General features: G+C 37.2%; 1 protein-coding gene across 5 annotated transcripts in view; it reads left to right on the top strand.

Annotated features, from left to right (window-relative positions):
• ST3GAL6 (ST3 beta-galactoside alpha-2,3-sialyltransferase 6) overlaps positions 1-19,827 on the top strand; it is a 61,716-nt gene that overhangs the window by 13,652 nt on the left and 28,237 nt on the right. For all 5 annotated transcript variants that reach the window (XM_081302616.1, XM_081302618.1, XM_081302619.1 and 2 more), the window contains exon 2: positions 10,229-10,398. The gene's annotated coding sequence lies outside the window, so the exon portion shown is untranslated. The remainder of the gene's footprint in view (positions 1-10,228; positions 10,399-19,827) is intronic.

Consider the following 19,827-nt stretch of genomic DNA (forward strand, 5'->3'; position numbering starts at 1 on the left):
GGCATTTCTTGTAGAAATAGATAAAGCAATCATGAAATTCATATGGAAAAATAAAAGACCCAGAATAGCAAAAGCAATTCTAAACAGGAAGTGTGAATCAGGCGGTATAGCGATACCAGATTTCAAACTATATTACAGAGCAATAGTGACAAAAACAGCATGGTACTGATACCAAAACAGGCGGGTGGACCAATGGTATAGAATAGAGGACACAGAGACTAATCCACAAAGTTACAACTATCTTATATTTGATAAAGGGGCTAAAAGCATGCAATGGAGGAAGGATGGCATCTTCAACAAATGGTGTTGGGAAAACTGGAAATCCACATGCAACAAAATGAAACTGAATCCCTTTCTCTCACCATGCACAAAAGTTAACTCAAAATGGATCAAGGAGCTTGATATGAATTCAGAGACTCTGCGTCTGATAGAAGAAAAAGTTGGCTCTGATCTACATATTGTGGGGTTGGGCTCCAAATTCCTTAATAGGACACCCATAGCACAAGAGTTAATAACAAGAATCAACAAATGGGACTTACTTAAACTAAAAAGTTTTTTCTCAGCAAGAGAAACAATAAGAGAGGTAAATAGGGAGCCTACATCCTGGGAACAAATTTTTACTCCTCACACTTCAGATAGAGCCCTAATATCCAGAGTATACAAAGAACTCAAAAAATTAGACAATAAGATAACAAATAACCCAATCAACAAATGGGCCAAGGACCTGAACAGACACTTCTCAGAGGAGGATATACAATCAATCAACAAGTACATGAAAAAATGCTCTCCATCTCTAGCAGTCAGAGAAATGCAAATCAAAACCACCCTAAGATACCATCTCACTCCAGTAAGATTGGCAGCCACTATGAAGTCAAACAACAACAAGTGCTGGCGAGGATGTGGAGAAAAGGGTACACTTGTACATTGCTGGTGGGACTGCAAATTGGTGTGGCCAATTTGGAAAGCAGTTTGGAGATTCCTGGGAAAGCTGGGAATGGACCCACCATTTGACCCTGCTATTGCCCTTCTCAGACTATTCCCTGAAGACCTTAAAAGAGCATGCTACAGGGATACTGCCACATCGATGTTCATAGCAGCACAATTCACAATAGCTAGACTGTGGAACCAACCCAGATGCCCTTCAATAGATGAATGGATAAAAAAATGTGGCATCTATACACAATGGAGTACTATGCAGCTATAAAAAATGACAAAATCATAGAATTTGCAGGGAAATGGATGGCACTAGAGAAGATTATGCTTAGTGAAGCTAGCCAATCCCTAAAAAACAAATACCAAATGTCTTCTTTGATATAATGAGAGCAACTATGAACAGAGCAGGGAGGAAGAGCAGGAAGAAAAGATTAACATTAAACAGAGACATGAGATGGGAGGGAAAGGGAGAGATAAGGGAAATTGCATGGAAATGAAGGGAGACCCTCATTGCTATACAAAATTACATATAAGAGGTTGTGAGGGGAATGGGAAAATAAACAGGGAGATAAATGAATTACAGTAGATGGGGTATAGAGAGAAGATGGGAGGGGAGGGGAGGAGGGATAGTAGGGGATAGGAAAGGTAGCAGAATGCAACAATTACTAATAGGACATTATGTAAAATTGTGGATGTGTAACCGACGTGATTCTGCAATCTGCATTTGGGGTAAAATTGGGGGTTCATAACCCACTTGAATCTAATGTATGAAATATGATATGTCAAGAGCTTTGTAATGTTGTGAACAACCAATAAAAAAAAAATTAAAAAAAAATAAAAAAAAGATATTAAGCAACAGGACTCAACAGACCGTAACCATAAGAGCTTAAAGTTACCCAGGAGGAATTAGATGTGGTTAAAAGAGAAGAAGAGAGAAAACACTGGAACTTACTTGAACTGTAGTTAACCTGAAAATGGAATGTTGGGGAGAAGTGGCTAGGAGAACCGAGAGCAAAGCCGAATGCCTCAGCATATCACTACAGAATGTATCTTCATTCAGGGCCTGTGCTTATCAAACAATTTTTTAATTATCTCCTGTGAATTTGCCTTTAGGAGTCATCAATTTGCTGATTCAAATATATAGTCTCCTTCGCCCTTACCTCCTTGTCCTTCTAAGTGAATTACTGTGACATTTCCAGTTACACACCAACCTCCTAGGAGTGCATGTCTCTTGATTGGTAAGTTTACTTGACCCAAACAAGCGTCTGAATCAACAGGGTGGAGCTGCTTACTCCCAGCTGTGTGACTCCGCCCAGATAAGGCCTCTCTCTAAGGTTCTACCTAGGCTTCAGGATCCCTTATCTTCTCTAATATTTAATAGAGTTTTATGGAACTATATCAGATGTAGGAGTACACAAATCCTGTGAGTATGCCAATAAATTTCCTCACAGTAAACATATCCAGATAAGCTGCCTCCCTGTGAAGAAATAGAATGTTTCCAAACTTCTAGGAGGGCACCATATGCTCAGGCTCTTCTCAGATGTAACTACTATTCTGACTTTCACTATCATATGGTTAGATTTTGGGTGTTCATTTTCCTTTAACTTTTATTATGGGCTCCCAGACATTCTGAATGCCTGCAGAACATCAGGGTCCTTTTCGCTGATCATGAGGACTGGGTATGCGTAGGAGGATATTAAAGGTTCATTTGTGTCACCCCTAAAATGAGAGATTAAAGCCTGATCACCCAGCATTAAGAAAGTGACCTTATTTGGAAATAGGGTTATGTCATATGTAATTAAGTTAAAATGAGGTCATACTTTAGTTGGCTAGGCCCTTTATTTAATGTGACTGGGGTCCATGTGAAGACAGAGACACAGGGAGAGCACCATGGAAAGACTGAAGTGATACACCTACAAACCAGGGGATGCTCAAGATTGCCAGCAAACTACCCAAAGCTCGTATGGGGCAAGGACAGATTTTCCCCTACAGTGTTCAGATTTCAACCCCTCGATTTCAGACTACTAGACTCCAGAACTCAGAGACAATGTATTTCAGTTGATTTAAGCCACCTAGTTTGTGGTGTTTTGTTCTGGGTAGCCCCATGAACACAGAACATCTTCCAGGTTGGGTGCTCTGATCCTGTTCTTTGCATTCCCGGAAACATACCTGGCCTGGGACCTGGGGCCTGGGACCACCAGACTGAGAAGTGGTTACACTGTGTCTAAGCTGCTTTTCTCTGAACGGATACACAGACTGCTTCTCTTACCCCTGATTGTTGCTGTCTGTGATGTGTCTCATAGAAATACAGGAGTTTCAGTAGCCCTGTGTGGCTTTTTCTTCATTTCTCCGTTCAGCTTTTCACTAGCACTTTTAGACAAAGCCTCTTTGGTTTCCTGAGGTGCTCCAGGCTGAGCTTTGTACATCAGCCCTTCTACGCCTCATCTGGATCTTTCCCAAAGTGTCCTTCCCCATCCTCACAGACTCACACTGGGGCCATGTCCCTCATGCAGTTTCCCCTGGTTTCTCTGTTTCAGAATCATCATTAACAAAATAAACAAATAAAGCAGCTCACTGTATTTCTAAAATGAAATTCCTCGAACAGGTTGGCAGGTTTTAAAAGAAGACTTCATTTTTCTGCCCTTATGCAAATCATTTGAGATAATAAAAAATTCCTTAGATAAAAGAGCACTCCAACCATAAGATTTTCATTAGTAATAAAGAACTAGGCAGCGCTTATTAGGCCCCCGGATATACTTTCTTTAGCAAAGGTTGGTTTCAAACCGCATTACAACTTTTCTATTTTTTTCTTTCTTTTTTTTTTTTTTTAATTTGTTGCTCAGTTTCTGACATTAGGGAAATCACAAGAAAGGTACTGTAATGAAATCCCCAGGGTGATTCCATGGGGCTCTGGCCAATTCCTGCATTCGGTGTTCCTGTCCTCCCTTGGGGACCTGGGGACTCTGCTGGAGACATTTATTTTAAATGCTCTTGGCACAGGCTGTCCTTTAGTCTCTGACTTCCCCAGCCTGGAGTGATTACAGAGTAGATGTGCACTCCCCAACTTCCTCTTCCCTTTTGTGAAGAAGCCAGCAATTATTACTCATCACTATAGGAAAGTTTTCTAGTCATTAAAAAAAAAAAAAAACACAAACTTAGGAAAATTTCAGAAGTTGAAGTTATGTCAGTTTTGGTTTCTGGACTATATGCCATTCTTTATTCTCTTGTTAGGACCCTGTCAGCTGGTGGATCTTTGGAGAAGGAGTTTTAATTTTGCATAATTGACAAAATTAAAACAGTGCTCTTTCAACCTATGGTTAAGAGGTTAAGGGTGTTTATCTTATGTTTGTATGTTTAAATGTGTACTACATGGACTTAGCTTTAATACTCTGAACTCAGTCCTTGCATCCTATAATTCCATGGTCCATGAATAGATGGATAGTAAATATACCAGATGGATTCGTGGATAGGTGGGCAAAGATGGAGCTGCTCTCTCTGCCTGGACTATTTTCTATAAAGTGTGGGATGAATTTTGGAGCCATTCAGGATTGCCTCCTGAATCTTGGGAGAATTTTCCTTAGCACACAAGGATTGCTGGGGTTTGAACTAGGAAACTTCTAGTTGGCCTGCCCATGGAATGTGCTTAAATGTTTTCTAGTTGTTTGTGAAAAAGGTACCAAATAGTTGGACTCCATGTGACACCCCCAAGGTATGCTGGTGTTAACTTCTTTCCTTAGCAGCCCAGATTTATTTTTCTATTTACCCTCTTAGGAATGGTATATACTTCATTGGAAATTGACTAGAAGAGACTTTTATTTCTCTTCAATTTTGTTTTTATTTTTGTATATTCATGACTGGATTATTTCAGCGTGTGAAGAATACAGTCATTAGTAAAAGGATTACCCGTATCTCAAAATATCTACCTTTTGAGGTTTTCTCAAATTCTTCTTTATAGAAGATAATATTAAAAGTATAGGACTCCTGTAAATGAATCTTCACATACATGTAGCCCTGCCTCTAGTTTACATTTGATAATAAACCTTCATACAATGTCCTTGAGCTAAAAATTGCCATTAATGTGAACAGATCATTGTTTATAGTTACAACATTTATAGGTCTAACCACTTCAATATCCCACAAGAGGCATTTTATTGTTTAGTTTAATTGTTTACTTTTTAGAACATTGTCTCTTGTGCATAGTAGGCACTTTTCATTCTTTGATTCTCAAAATTTTGGTAACTTTTCTGTAAAGTTGTACCTTGGATTATTTTCTGGTCAAAACAGAAGACAAAGTATTCCAGAGAAACATTTGGTGTGTTTGTCTATAACAGGCTGATTGTTCTGTGCAGCCAGTGCTTATCATGAAGAGACAGTAGCTGAAGTAAGACTATTTTCTGTACTTACTTTCTCTTCATTATATTTTGTTTCAACAGGAATGCTTGTCAGCTTTTCATCCTGTGACCAAAATACCTGACAAGAATACCTTAGTGGAGGAAAAACATTATTTTGGCTCAAGGTTTCAGAAGATTCAGTCCATGGTCCCCTGGCTCCAAGGCAGAAACATCATGGTGGAAGGGTGTGGCAGAGGAAAGCTTCACAGCTCCTGGCAGCCAGGATACACACACACACACACACACACACACACACACACACAACCCCTTCCAGGGCACACCCGCCCCCCCCCCCCCCAGTGACCTTCCTCCAACTAGGCCCTGCCTCCCGGGTAGTCCACTCAGTTGCTGATGAACCCTCATGACCCTCATGATCCAATCCCTGCCTAAAAGCCCCACCTCCAAACCTTGCTACATTGGGGTCCATGCTTTCAACATGAGACTTTCAGGGACATCACAGATCCAAACCATACCAACAGGGTTATTATAGATTCACATAAATTAGAAATTTATTTTCTCAGTTTAAATACTGTTTACTTTTACTTTTCAAAGATATAACTATTTTAGATATCTAGGTATTTTTATATGACTCGAAAGATTATGTTTTAGAAAGAAACTGTTTGAAAATAAAATTTTAATCTTAAAGTATTTCTAGCAATTTGAAGGATTTCCTGGCTTAGCAAACTGTTTTTACTGAACTGGCAAAAAGATATTTGACTTTAAAATAATATTTAAATAAATTCTCTGAAAACAACCTAAATGTCTACTCTAGGGAATAGATAGCTCATGAAATATTTGGTTGATAGGATACTCTATGACATTGAAAAAGAATAAACCAGACCTTAGATGTGTTACATGGTAGACTTTAAAGTCAGTAGAATATTATGTGTTTACTAATGTTAAACATCATTTGCCATATAACTTTTATGAAAGTGTGTGTGAGTGTAAATAAAAAGTGGATTGAGTAGCTATCAAACTTATGATAGTGGTTTTTCCTGGGGGAAAGGAACATAAATCTGTATTTTAAAAACTCCAAGAAGATATGGTAATTTTGGTTAATAGGTTCCTGAGAATTTATTTCATTAACATTTAAACAATCTGTGTAATACCTTCTAACAAAGTAGATTCTAACTGATAATCAGACATTTATTAAGACTCTGGGAGTGAGAGTGGGCTATTGTTTAATGTCTTAGTATTTCACAGTGTCATTCTATGAAAAATGAAAATTAACAGAATGAACTCTGAACATGAAGAAAGCTCCCAGCTGAGCTGGCTTCTGGGGAGCTGTAGGAATATCTAACTGCCTGGGCCCAAACTGTCCTGGGTACCTTTTAGCTTGAGACCTTGGGTGAGTCATTCTTTAGGCCTGTTTCCTTACCTCTGTGACGAGAATAGTCCCCATCTTAGTGCTTTTGTGGGGATTGTATGAAGTTATGCATGTAAAATGCAAGTGTATGAATGCAGCAAAGATCAGCTGTTATTATTTTCACCAGCATCCTTGCTAACCATAGGCTCAGTTCTTCCAGGGTACCATTTTCATTCTCACCTCAGAATAGTTGTCAGTGCTGTTTCCTATTGTCTGGAATGTTTTTCCTTACCACTGTGTTTCAACTGGTTCACTTTTGCTATCTTTCAGAGCTTGCTAAATATACCACAGCTGTAATTTGATAATTACTTATGATGACTTGCTAATGTCTGCCTCTCTTGCTGGGTTGCAAATTTTTTTCTTCTTCATGACTATATCACTGGTGCTTTAAACCGTATCTGGCCTCCAAGAGCACTGGGAAATTCCATATTGACAAAATCAACAAGTTACTCTAGAAGGTAAAAACACCATGCAGAGATAGTTTACCAAGAAGTGAATTTGACGCAATGCACATTGCCTTAGGTATTAATCCTCTGATATTAGGAAGTAAATTTAAGATTATAGGATTTCATATTATCATGTGTATTGCTTTTTGTAATAATAAATTATAAGGAACTCCAAATAAAGACCTGCCCCTTATTTGTAACTTGGCCTTAGGAAATCATCCAACGGATAGTGGTTATAAATACTGTCACATGTTTTTATTTGCTGTGAAAAGCAGGACAGTTTACAATGCAGGAATCTTAAGGTTTTGTGGTTTACTCATCTAATTAGCCACTCTTAACCTAACTCATTTTTTTCTTTTAAAAATAGCAGAAGAGGTAAAGAAGAAAAATTCACTGATAGGAGATACTTCAGAAGGGTCAGAATAATCTAAGCTCATTTCAAATGAACTAACATAAGTAGTTTGAAAAGGGTACTTTTATAAGTCAAATGGGATGTTATTTGTAACTTTTGTGCAAAGCCAAGCAATAAAAGCCTTTGGGAGGGGGACTTTTACAGTCAAGGAAAAAGCAAGAAACCAAACCGGTTCTCTTTGATTTTAAAATTTTGTGGGGGTACCGGGGATCAAACCCAGAGCTTCATGCATTTGAGGCAAGTGCTCTAACACTGAGCGATTCCTCCCTTCCCTGTTACCTGGTTCCCTTTTAATTGCAGGACTGTTTAGTATGGAGAGAAATATAAGAATACTTTAAATTTTGAGGAAGAGCTATGTATTCAGATATCAGCATATTGCTCCAGGAAAAGTAAAGCACAGGATTTGTAATTGAAAGCCCAAAGTTTTTAGATAAATTGAGGAGTAGAATAAAGTGAGACCAAGCAAGAACCCGGACTTTCAAAACATTGAAGAAATTCTTATGATTCAGATGGGAGGTAGGAAGGTGAAATTCCAGGGCTAGGAAAACAGTGCAAAGCCCCACACTAACAAAGACTCATCCCCTTTAGAGACATGATTTTGTAATGTAAATCACTGGGAAAAATTAATTTATAGCCATTTTTTTAAGGTTCAATGTTTCTATCAACTGTAGAATATTAAGACATTTTCCATTCATTCATTGTTTTCAATTACTTTCCAAGCTCAGATTCAAAGCAGCAATTTTTTAAAAAATGGAAGTGAAATACATTTTCTTTAGAAGTATGCAAAATTAATTATTACTTGGAGTATAATGTTGGGGGTACTGGAAAATACTGGGCTCCACATATTTAGACACTTTGTGTAGCAGCACCAGGAAGCTAGCTGTAAGTGCACATTATCAGACCTGTGATTCCAACCTGATTGAGAATTGGCAGCTGAACAAAGTGCTCACATGATTCAATGGAGATTAAGATTGAATAAGCATTCCTCTACAAACCCCTGCCAAGAGGACCTTAGAAAAGAATATCTTTAGTATTGGGTGACCCACTATCCAACCATGCAACCTATTATTATCTTTAAGCACCCTAAATATGATCAAGTTCTTCCTAGTACAGAGAGAGCTCAGACCTACCTCCTTAAATTTTTCATTCCCTGACCTTTTTGTTTAATGCCCTGGAAGCCTTCAGAACTAAGCTAATTCCCCTTCTTCTTGAAGGCCCTTCAAACATGAAACTGGGCTATTTTGTTTCTTTCCTTGATTTAAGTCTTTTCTGGGTAAAACTAAATCCCCATCCTCAGCTCTTTCTGGTAAGACACTGCTTGAGTTTTCTTTACTAACTTATTCAGACTAAATAATCCTAAAAGATTCTTTCAACTTGTAATTGATCCTTTACTCCAGTTATTATTAATAAGTGATAGTGGATGGAAGATAATAAATGCTCAGGAGTAGTACTTTGTATAAATTTGGGGAGAATAATTCTGATGCACAAATTTGTCATGTTCTATAATTTCTTTAGGTTCATAAATCTGTCTCATGGTGAAGAGTTCTCCTCTATTATAATAGTAGCCACTAAAGAGTACCACCTTGCTTTTCTTCTAGTTTCTAAATGGGTCAAATATTTAGTACTTCAAAGTATAATGTATATAAAAATATATGAAAAGAATCATTTTCCTTTGCTCTATGAATATTAAGATGTATGCACTTTCAGAAAAAAAAAAATCCCCTGTATTGCATAACTCAGACTATCAACTGACTGACTTTGTCTCCAGGACCTGTAAATCAAATGTTGCATGCATACAACGAACAGATAGATATTATCTCTGTGTGCTCAACTTTTAAATATTTTGTTTTCTTTTTACTTGGTGGAATCTGTTTTTGTATATTACTATATGATTTTCATAATAAGCAAAATTATTTCCTGTTGAGGACATTAGATTTATTAGTAGCTTCTGATACAAAATAATCACCAGAGTTTTGCATTTTTGATATTTGTTTCCTAAGAATGTTTTAAAAATACAAATAATTTCTAACAGAAGAAAACATGCAGTTTTTGTTGGTTAATTTCTGTGTCAGTGTTAGTCTGTGTAAGAAAAGCTATAGTAGGAGCAATGTAAGAATGTTTTTCAACCTTTTTTTTTCCTTCAGAAAGTGGTCTACAACACTTTCTGACACTAGTTGGTCTTGTTAATTCACCCACACTTCCTTCCTGCTTTTTTCTAGATATTTCTGTTATTCTCAACCTCCTTCTGCTCTCTTTCTTTCATCTTAAGGTTTTGAGGGGCAAGCTCCTTCGCTCACCTCTGCATTTAGCAATAAAGCTTTATACGTGTGGAGAGAAGCTGAAAAATAAAACAGATGGCTATTTCATTATCAGGTTGCTTTGGATTAATTGAGTTGGATATGTTATTTTTCTTGAGGAGATTGAGCAGGATCCTTTGGAAGACCAGCCAAGAATGGCAGTAATACAATTTATGCTATTGATTTGGCTGTTGAATTTTTTTGTTTATTTCATTTTGATTTTGCATTTAGTAATTTTGTTACCCTGTAAAGCAGAGTATAGGTGTTCAGAAGTGAGTTTATTAAAATAGTGTTTTCATTACAATTTTTTTTTAATGGCTTCAGAGTTTTCTTGAGTATCTTCGCTATTCTTAAAAGTAAGATGTCTTTATGTTTTATTTTAGCACTTGCAAGGGAAGAAACAGCCAAACCCTGGGTCTTGGATCATTTGTGGTAGAAGGCCTCAACAATTTAGCAGACAGCCTCCTGAACCTTCACATCTGGGTTGCTCCTAACCACACTCTTCATCTTTAGGAACAGAGGGCCATTGAGAAACAGATTCCTAAAAGTGCCGGTAAGCAAAGATAACTCTATCATTATCTTAGATTCTTTCCATGTAAGTTTGAACATTTGAAATGTTCTTATACAATGTTTCTGTTTTTAGCAGGTGGTGTTAAAAAAACCCCTCTGTTTATACAGCTGCTTGTTATTTGCCCTTATACCAGTTTTGCAGGTGCCCGGGAGGCCCATGAGAATGTCAGTATAACCAATCAAGGCCTTTTCAAAAAAAAAAAAAAATCAAGCTACAGAAATTTTAACTACAATTTTTATTTTCAATCCAAATATGCCTACTCTGTGGCTGTTCTAAGCTAATATGGAAGCAAGGAATAAGCAAACTGAAGTTAAAATTAGGACATCGTGTGCAATGCAAATGTTGTAGAAATTCTATTGACAACTGTAAAACCTCGGGCAAGAGATTTGCTCTCAATATATCCCAGTTATCCTACTCCTTAGTATTTACCTAAAATAACTAAAATCAGCATACTACACTGATGCAGAAACATCAGTCTTCATAGCAGCAAAATTCACAATAGCCAAGTAAAAGGAATCAGCCCAGGTACCCGTCAACTGATGAATAAATTGAGACGATATATTATATATACACAATGGAGTTTTACTCAGCCATAAAGAACAACAAAATCATGGCATTTGCTATTTTCATGCTAACTGAAATAAACCAGACTCAGAAAGTCAAGGATAGAATGTTTTTTCTCAAATTCGGAAGCCAGAGCAAAGGAAAAGAAAAAGGGGAGAGGATTTACATTAGTTGAATAGAGGAAGGAGCTTGAGGGGGAAGAGAGGAAAAACGAGAAAAAAGAGGAAATACAGAATAAATTTGACAAAGCTAGGCTATGTACCTGTGTAAATATACCACAATCCCACCTTTATATATATCTATGAAGCATCAATAAAAATACAATTAATAAATGGAGAGAAGACCACTAGATGAAAAGGAATATGAAGAGGGAGAAGAGGAGGGAAAAATGAAGCAATAGAGACTGAAATTAAGCAAATTAAATTCCATGCATTTATGATTATGTCAAAATGAACCCCACTATTATGTATGATGATATTGCATTAATGAAAACATTTAAAAATGGAGAGAGGGATAGGGAGAGGGAAAGGGAGAGAGAGAGAGAGACAGACAGACAGACAGACAGACAGACTTGCTCTTTCTGGGCCTTGTTTTCTCAATAAAACTAATTCTAATTCCCTTTGTATTTACATACAGCAATTAGCAGTAATTAATTTCATTAAAGTTCCCTTAAACAACTTTGTTTATTCTCCTTACTATTCCTGAAGACTCATGCACAAATTTAGGACACCAGCTTATTACCTTTTTTTCTAAAGTTTAAAACAAAAGTGCCCACTAGGAATTGGCTATATGTTTAACCAGTGAAACTTGGTAGTCTTTCTGATTCATTAAGGTTCAAGAACCATTATTCTAGCAAATTTGTTACATTGCCCAGTTGTTTGGCCATCTTTTTGTAAAGGACTCATATTGACAGAGAACATTATGCTTTTGTGATTCTGGAAAATTTGGATAATCACAATGGTCTTGGCTTTTGTCCTTAGGAGTCTCTAACTCTTGCTTGTTCACACTGAGATTATTTGTGGTGGTTTCAAACTCCTTCCCCAGCATAGTCCTGAGCCATTTACTAGACTTGCACAGCTCTTGCCTGCCACCAGATAGGGTGGCAATGGGGCTAGATACTCAAGTTTCTTACTTCCTGGAACCTCTAATTGAATAGAATCTGGCTTGTAATCTTGGTGATGTGTGCATCTGGCTTTCCTGTCAATCTTCACTTTTATTATGAATGATACCTATTTGCCAACTCAAATTATTTGTAGAGTTCTTGATTTTTTTTTCTTGCTTTACAATATTAGTTTGAAATGCTGGGTTTAAATCGGATTTGTTATGTGTTTTCTTTTTAAGTCTCAGAGCAGTTTTATTATGAAAGGCATAAAAGGATGGGTTTTCTATAGCCAGAAATAGGGTCTAAGTTTTGCTGAAGACTTACTACTATTTTGAGTGTCTTGCATTTTATATTCAGAAGTGGATTAGGAAGATTTCATGTCACAGATACTTTGAAATGTTAAAATTAATGTGAAGAAATAATAGCTACCACAGTAATGGAAACTTATTTTTTTTGAAGCTATCATTATTAGCACAATGTTACAAGTCATTAAGAATCATCAGGAAGTTTTGAAGCTCATTTTTTTTTTTTTTTTTAGTGAAGGCTTGGTATACAGTAGCTAGTACTTCACTAGTTGGAAAAGAATTAAGACAAGAATAGATGAGTCCTTCTATGTGCCAGATACTTAGATGCTTTATATTTATTATTTACAATAGCCTTATTGTATTATTGTACATTGCTGTTGTTATTGTACATCCTATAGAGGAAACTGAAGTATATAGAGGTTAAGCAAATTTCCAGGAGTATATAGCTAGTGAAAGGAAAAATTGATGTTCAAATTCAGGGGGTCTGATGGTTAAGCAAGCTATCTTAACATCTACCTATGCTGCTGTCTACAAGAACAAATTGCATAAAGATGAAGAAGTAAAATGGAAGAACCAAATTATAGTAGTCTTAAATGCTAGTCTTAGTGATTTTTATGTTTGTTTGTCAGACAATGAGAAACCAGTGAAAGTTTTCCTGTGGGATTGGTAACAAGAGGAGATATGAGCATTTCCCCCCAAGTATAATGTATTGGCTGGTTTAAGGGGGGAAGATTAGAGATCATTGGGAATAGCTGAGGTAAGAAGAAGTGAGAATGTGGCTTTAAAAACAGCATTGAGATGGCAGCCTGAGAGCACCTGTCCTGAGGTGGGCAGAGGCTAAAGAGATCTAGAAGCACAGGGAGAGAAGTTACTGAGACTCAGGCTGGTGCCTCGCACACAAGAGGAAGTGGTTCAGGAATTGAACACCATGGAGATCAGAGAGGATTGGAACAAAATGAATATGAGTGTGTTTGGCAATAGCCATTAATTTACTCCTGTATTGACTTGTTTTTTTTTCTTATGGAATAAGTAAATATTATTGTGCTAGAGGATAATCCCCATAAAAATGCTCTTCTATACTGTCAACTCCATTACTTATTGGCAAGATCACCTTTGACAAATTTTTAATTTTTTTACAATGCCAGTTGCTTGATGTCCTCAACCTTTCTGTTCTTCATAACTCTAAGGTGTGTAATTCTTGGGTCCACGTTGTAAATAGCAATAATTGGAAATATTGTTTTGAATGTTTGGCCGGTGATTCATTTGGCACTTTTAGGTGAATAAACAGAAGTAGAATGAAGTGTATGGTATAGGTATAATGTGAAGAAAGGAGTCCTACCAGTAGTATCAAAGTGATACGGGAGTAGATGGAAGGGTAGGATGGACAAGTGTGCAAGGAATTTAAAAAGAAACCACAAACATTCCCTAGAATGGTGAGAAATTTTTCTCAAAGCCACTTCTCTTCAAAGAGAATCTGGGTAGTTCCTTCAGGGAGAATTCTGTTGATTAGAAATTTTAAAAGGTCAAGCCCTAAATACTTGTTTAAGGGATGTACCATGGGACTTAGAAGGAGCTTCTAGTTCCTCTCAAATATTATTTTCTGTGAGGCCCTGATCCTTCCAGGGGGTTTCATTTCCTCTCTCCTTGACCAATGCTTTTCAAACACTGAGATCACTGAGGAAGAATCTGGTTAAAATTCAAATCCTGCCCTGTGAATCAGAGGGTGGAGCTGAGATTCTGCATTTCTGCAACTTTCCCAGGTGATGCCAATACTGCTGGTTCATGGAACCACACTTTGAGTAGCAGAGGTCAAAACTATTTTGCTTTTCTTCTCATTATAAATAATCAAAATAATTTTGAATCAGTGTAATTCAGCTCCCTTACCAGACTGTGAGCCCTATTTTTCATATCCTAGATTAGAGTACATATACAATATGTGTGTGTGTGTGTGTGTGTGTGTGTGTGTGTAGATACATAGGCAATCTCTTATTGATTTGAATAGGTTAAAAAATGTTACTTTGGTCAATGATTTGTATTATTCAGTATCCTCAATAATTTGTATAGTATTTGAGTAATATTTGTTTAGGTAGGGGGTTTTACTTTTTTAACTGAGAGTTTGAAGTAAATGTTTTGTTAGAAAATGGGCAAGAGCATATGATGTGAAGTAAGGTTTTCAAGTAAAGTTAAAATACATTTGATGTATGACTTATGAAAATGTATTTCCACCCAAAGAATTGTACTTGAATATTCTATGCAGTTTTATTTACAATAACCAAAAATTGCTAAGAAATTAAATGTCTATTGTGTAGTGAACTAATAAATAATAAATTGTCGTGTGCCATACAATGACATGATGCTTAGCAGTAAAAGTAAATGATCTTCTTGTAAATTTTGCAACATGGACAGCTTTTTCAAAGGCATTATGCTAATTGAAAGAATCCAGGAATTAGATACATACTGTGAGATTACATTTATATGAAATTTTAGAAGAATTCAATAGTGAAATTATAGTGATAGCCGATCAAGTTGCTAGGGGCCAGGAAGTAGGGGAAAGGAATTGAGTGGAATGAGAAACGTTGGGGGTTTATGGGAATGTTTAGTATCATGGCTTTGGTGATGGTCACATACATGTATACATTCTCTCAAACTCATCAAATTGTGCACTTAAAAGTGGTGAATTATATTGTATAAAATTTTATCTCAATAAAGCTAATTTGTTTTACAAAAGTAGCCATAGTCATTACCTGTTCACAATACCTAAAACTGTTTTGGAGATTGATATCTTATCAGTAGAATATTAATTAATATTAAGAAAATTTTTAAAAAGTATCCCCTCTTAGAGAGCTGGGGCCTGGGGAGAAACCATGAATAAACAGAAGTGCCTTTAAAAGCTTCTTTGTCTATTTGCAATGGAGCTGAATCTAAAGCAAGAGATCTCGAAAACAGGAACTCCAGTTCATTTATTTTTAGCATGCAGTGTCATTGCTATTAGTTGAATGATTGTAGTGTGCCTAGCTGTGCTATTAAAAAAACAAAATTCTGCTGAAAAGTTATTTCTTTCCTTTTCATATTCTTTCCTCTGAGTGCACTGCATTTTCTGTAGAAGATTTGGTCATCTGCTTTGGCAGTAAGGGCTTAGATTCAATTAGAGATGCAAAGATCTGTCTCCATATGCTCAGTACAAAATCTGGCAAAAGCTCTGGCTTTCTTGAGAGACTGCAAGAGAAGGGGTGTGTGTGTATGTGTGTGGTCGCCTATCAATATGTTAAGGAACTCGGGGAGGTGAGGGAAAGATAGTCAATTGTACATGTTCCCCGTTTTCTTCCATGCAGGAAGAAAAGAGATATATATTTACCAATCGAGCAGAATTTATGCAGTTGCTTCAATTTGTTAAAACTACTCAAGCTGCTTTTTTGGAAGGGGACATAAATTAATTTATAATTTCTGCTAATTTATTCAATAAATGTCAGGGTTTTTTTCTTGATTTGCACAAAATAACAATAGCTAATACTTGCAGATTTAAATTAAGCTTCTTCAGGTGTAATATTGCATGTTGTTAACTCTGTAGGTACTGTTCTTTATTTCTTTAGTTATTCTCAAATACTATTCCATTAACTACATCAACAAGACTACTAATTCTTTAAGATTTATCTCTTTAATTGTAAACTGAATAGAGTTTTATATTATAGTGTTTTCAAATAAAGTGTACTTTGTTTGCTTTGAGATGGAGTTTCCCTATGTTGCCCAGATTTGTCTTTTACATCTGTGCTCAAGTGATCCTTCTGCCTTAGCCTCCCAAGTGCTGGGATGGCAGGCACATTCTCCTGTGTCTGATTTTAAAAAGTTCATTTTAATAAATGCATACATTTAATGAGTATCAACCCTTTGTTTATATTTATTGTGGTGCTGGGGATTGAACCTAGGGCCTCATGAATGCTAAGAACACGCTGTACCATTGAGCTCTACCTCTATCCTCTACCTTATTTTACTTTTGAAGGTATTATTAAATGAATAGGTTACAGTTTAAAAAAATACAATGATTATAGTTTTCCATAGTGTGCAACTTGAAAGTATGGGCTTTGAAATCAGACAGTCTTAGTTTGAATTTTGGCTACTACTTTGAGTATTAAACATCTCTAGCAAAGAGGTGATAATACCCTTGACCTAATTATTACGTGCAAAAGGGCTTGCTGGAATTGATTAAGTGCTTGGTAAACTATGCTGTTATTTACACCTCCTGCAAGTGGAGGTGGTCCTTGGTATATAAAAAAGGGTACCCCATACATTGGGCTATCCAACCATACTTTTTGGGGGGGGTGGGTGGGTATTAGGGATTGAACTCAGGGGCACTCGACCACTGAGCCACATCTCCAGCTGTATTTTCTATTTTATTTAGAGGCAGGGTTTCACTGAGTTGCTTAGGACAACCATACTTTAAAAAAGGATTGTGAGTTAAATAGGACTGAGCCCTTTACATCTATCACTGTGAGGTCCTGTGCTTATCCATTAAGGCTTGTGTTATATGCAGATGGCCAGGTCTAGGAGGCTTAGGTTTAGAGGACCTTTGGATTGGGACCAAAAGAAACAGATATTAGCTGGGTGCAGTGGCGCACCCCTGTAATCTCAGTGGCTTGAGAGGCTGAAACAGGAGAATTATAAGTTCAAAGCCAACCTTAGCAACAGCGAGGCATTTAGCAACTAACTCAGTGAGACCCTGTCTCTAAATAAAATACAAAATAGGGCTGGGGACATGGCTCAGTGGTTGAGTGCTCCTGAGTTCAATCCTCAGTAACAAACATTAATGCATGGCTGGAGCTGGAGGGTCTGTCCTAGATTTGTTTACACAGGTTTGTTTAAAATGTCCTAGGCATATTACGGTAGAGAATAATCACAAAACTGAGTTGTAAATACAAAGAGGAAGACAGGCAAACTGCAAAATCTGTTGTAGACTTCAGTGTGTATCAGTGTGAGCTGAGGGCCAGCAGAGACCTGAAAGGAGGAAGGCTTCTCAGAGGACTGAGTGGGCACAAATGTTAACAGGGCCACTTGGTAAAGGTGTGGAGGTAAGCTATGAAGACAGATACCTGGCTAAGGGATAAGTTGGGGCTGAAATCTAGCTGTTGCTAATATAATAGATATTGGGTGCTCACAGGACTATGTGAAATAAGAGGAGCTGTTATTTTCTAATTTGCACAAAAATTAAAGTTATCTGGTGGTATTAAACAGCATACTGGATGTGAGAGGAGACCCAGTAATGGAAAGATAAAGTCATCTGTCACTGAGGAAGCAGGAAGCAAAGGGAAGCCTTGCTACAGACTGGCTTGGACATGATTTTGGATCCTAGATACAAAATTCACTGAAAGATTGGCTGAAGAGCTCCTGGGGCCTAAGAGAAGAATAAAGACTTTACAAAACTATGATATCATTTAAGAATACAGCAGCAAGAACCCATTTTCAGCAGTTGTGATACCCAAGATTGGCACAGGCTCAACAGGAACTGGACCAAACTATTGATCTTTAATCAAGGGCTCCTGGGGCTCCCTTTTCTTAGACCAGGATCAGTCCCAGAACTTGGTGACTGTGTCTGAAGAAGGACTTTAGAAAGCACCTGCAAGGCCAAGGCTGTTTCTTCCTTGGTGTTATATAATATTTATTGAGATACTTTTGTACTTGGTAAGTAGAACAAAGTTTCCAGAATTCTTGCTGAACACAATATTTTTTCTAGCTGGTTGAGAAAACAAGCTCCCTTTGGTTTGAGAAAGCATTAGAAGAATCTGCAAATAAAAATCTGATGAGTTTTGAAGTGTCATTCCGTAGGATTTGTTTTGTTTTTATAAACAATGCTAACATGGTTGGGAGGAGCAGAATTAGAAGGAATGGGGTTATTATTAATATGGTTTTATTTCAGCAGAGTTTATATCAAAAAGACTATAAACTTTCAATTTTGCCAATTGATATTAAATAGATACTGCTTAAGGAGTTGGTAGAATCGATAAATTAGAGAAATGTCATGTTTTGTCTGATATCAAAAGAATGTGCCTGTGCTCATTTGTGAAAGCTCACCTCTGTGAGAGGCTGTGTGGTACAGGGACTCTGGTGTGGTAGATTTAGGTTTGAGTCCCGATTCTGCTGCTTGTGAACTTGGGAAAGTTATTGCACCTCTCAGACCTTCAGTTTCATCATCTCTAAAATAAAAATTGCAAGTTTACTACTTCCCTCACAGAATCATTGACAATATGACATAAGATAATGCACCCAAAGCATTTATCCTCCTTGGCACATGGTAAGCACTCATACTTCACAGGAATTCAGATCAGCTGTTATTCACTGAGCATGTGCCCTGTACTAGGCATTTAAGGTAAAAAAGAATTAACACAAAGCATCAGGGATCTGCATATTCAATAACTGTCTGCTTAGCCTCTTCTTTGTGACAGTGCTATGTTAGAAGTATTAGAAATAAAATGCTAGAGAAGACAGACAGGACCTGCTTTTGTGGCACTTGCTGTCTTGTGGGAGTACTAACTGTACCATCTGTTATGGTCTATGCAGTTCAGGAAATCTGTTATTTCTTTTTCCCTCCATGGTTCTGTACTGTGTCCTAGAGTAGTGTTTCTCAAACTTTTCTGTACGTAAGAATCAAATTGGAGGAAGCTTGTAGGGACTCCAGAATCTGCATGCTAACACCCTTCACCCCACTGGTGCTAACACTTGAATGCTGCCCTAGAGCTGCCTTCCTTTCACTGCTGTGTGAGTTGACCCTTCCAAAACTGCACACACCAGCACGGCACCATAGGAGGTTTCAGATTAGAATTCTCTCTAATGCATTTTATCTTGAGATGACAGGATGACACCAGGAATAGAACTCTGAAAGGGTCAGACTGAAAATCTATTTCTTTCTCCCTTGAACTGTGTGATCTGAGACAACTTTAGAAACTTTCATTTCCTTATTCATCAAGAAAATCATATCTGCACACCCATTTGACAAGCATATTTTGAGCCAGGTGTGAGCCAAATGATAGACATTCAAGCTTTGTATGAGCCTCAAAGCTCCATACAAATAAAATATACATTTTGTATTAAAACGGAGGAAAAACCATTGCCACAATTGAGCTAAGTTCAGAGTTTGAGAAGAAATAAATATTTGACCTTTGCCAATGAGCTCTACTTCCCTCTCTGCCCTTTATCCACCCTGAAGAGGAATAATTGCATTGTGATAAACTTAGTCAAAGATGTTGTAGGGCCCCTGGTTTCAGAACCACCTGCAGCCCCTAAACTGGCATCTGTCGCGTTCAATGTCAAGATCTTGAAACATGTTTGTACAGGCAATTGAAGCTGTATTCCAAGGCCTTAGGTATTTGTGAAAGCAAACACCCTATGTTAAATTACAACTGGTTTTCCTTTGATTGCTTTTCACAAAGCAAGATGGTCATCCATTTATAG

The sequence above is a fragment of the Spermophilus citellus genome (assembly GCF_964194105.1).
Source record: "Spermophilus citellus genome assembly, chromosome: 7".
NCBI classification, from domain to species: Eukaryota; Metazoa; Chordata; class Mammalia; order Rodentia; family Sciuridae; genus Spermophilus; species Spermophilus citellus.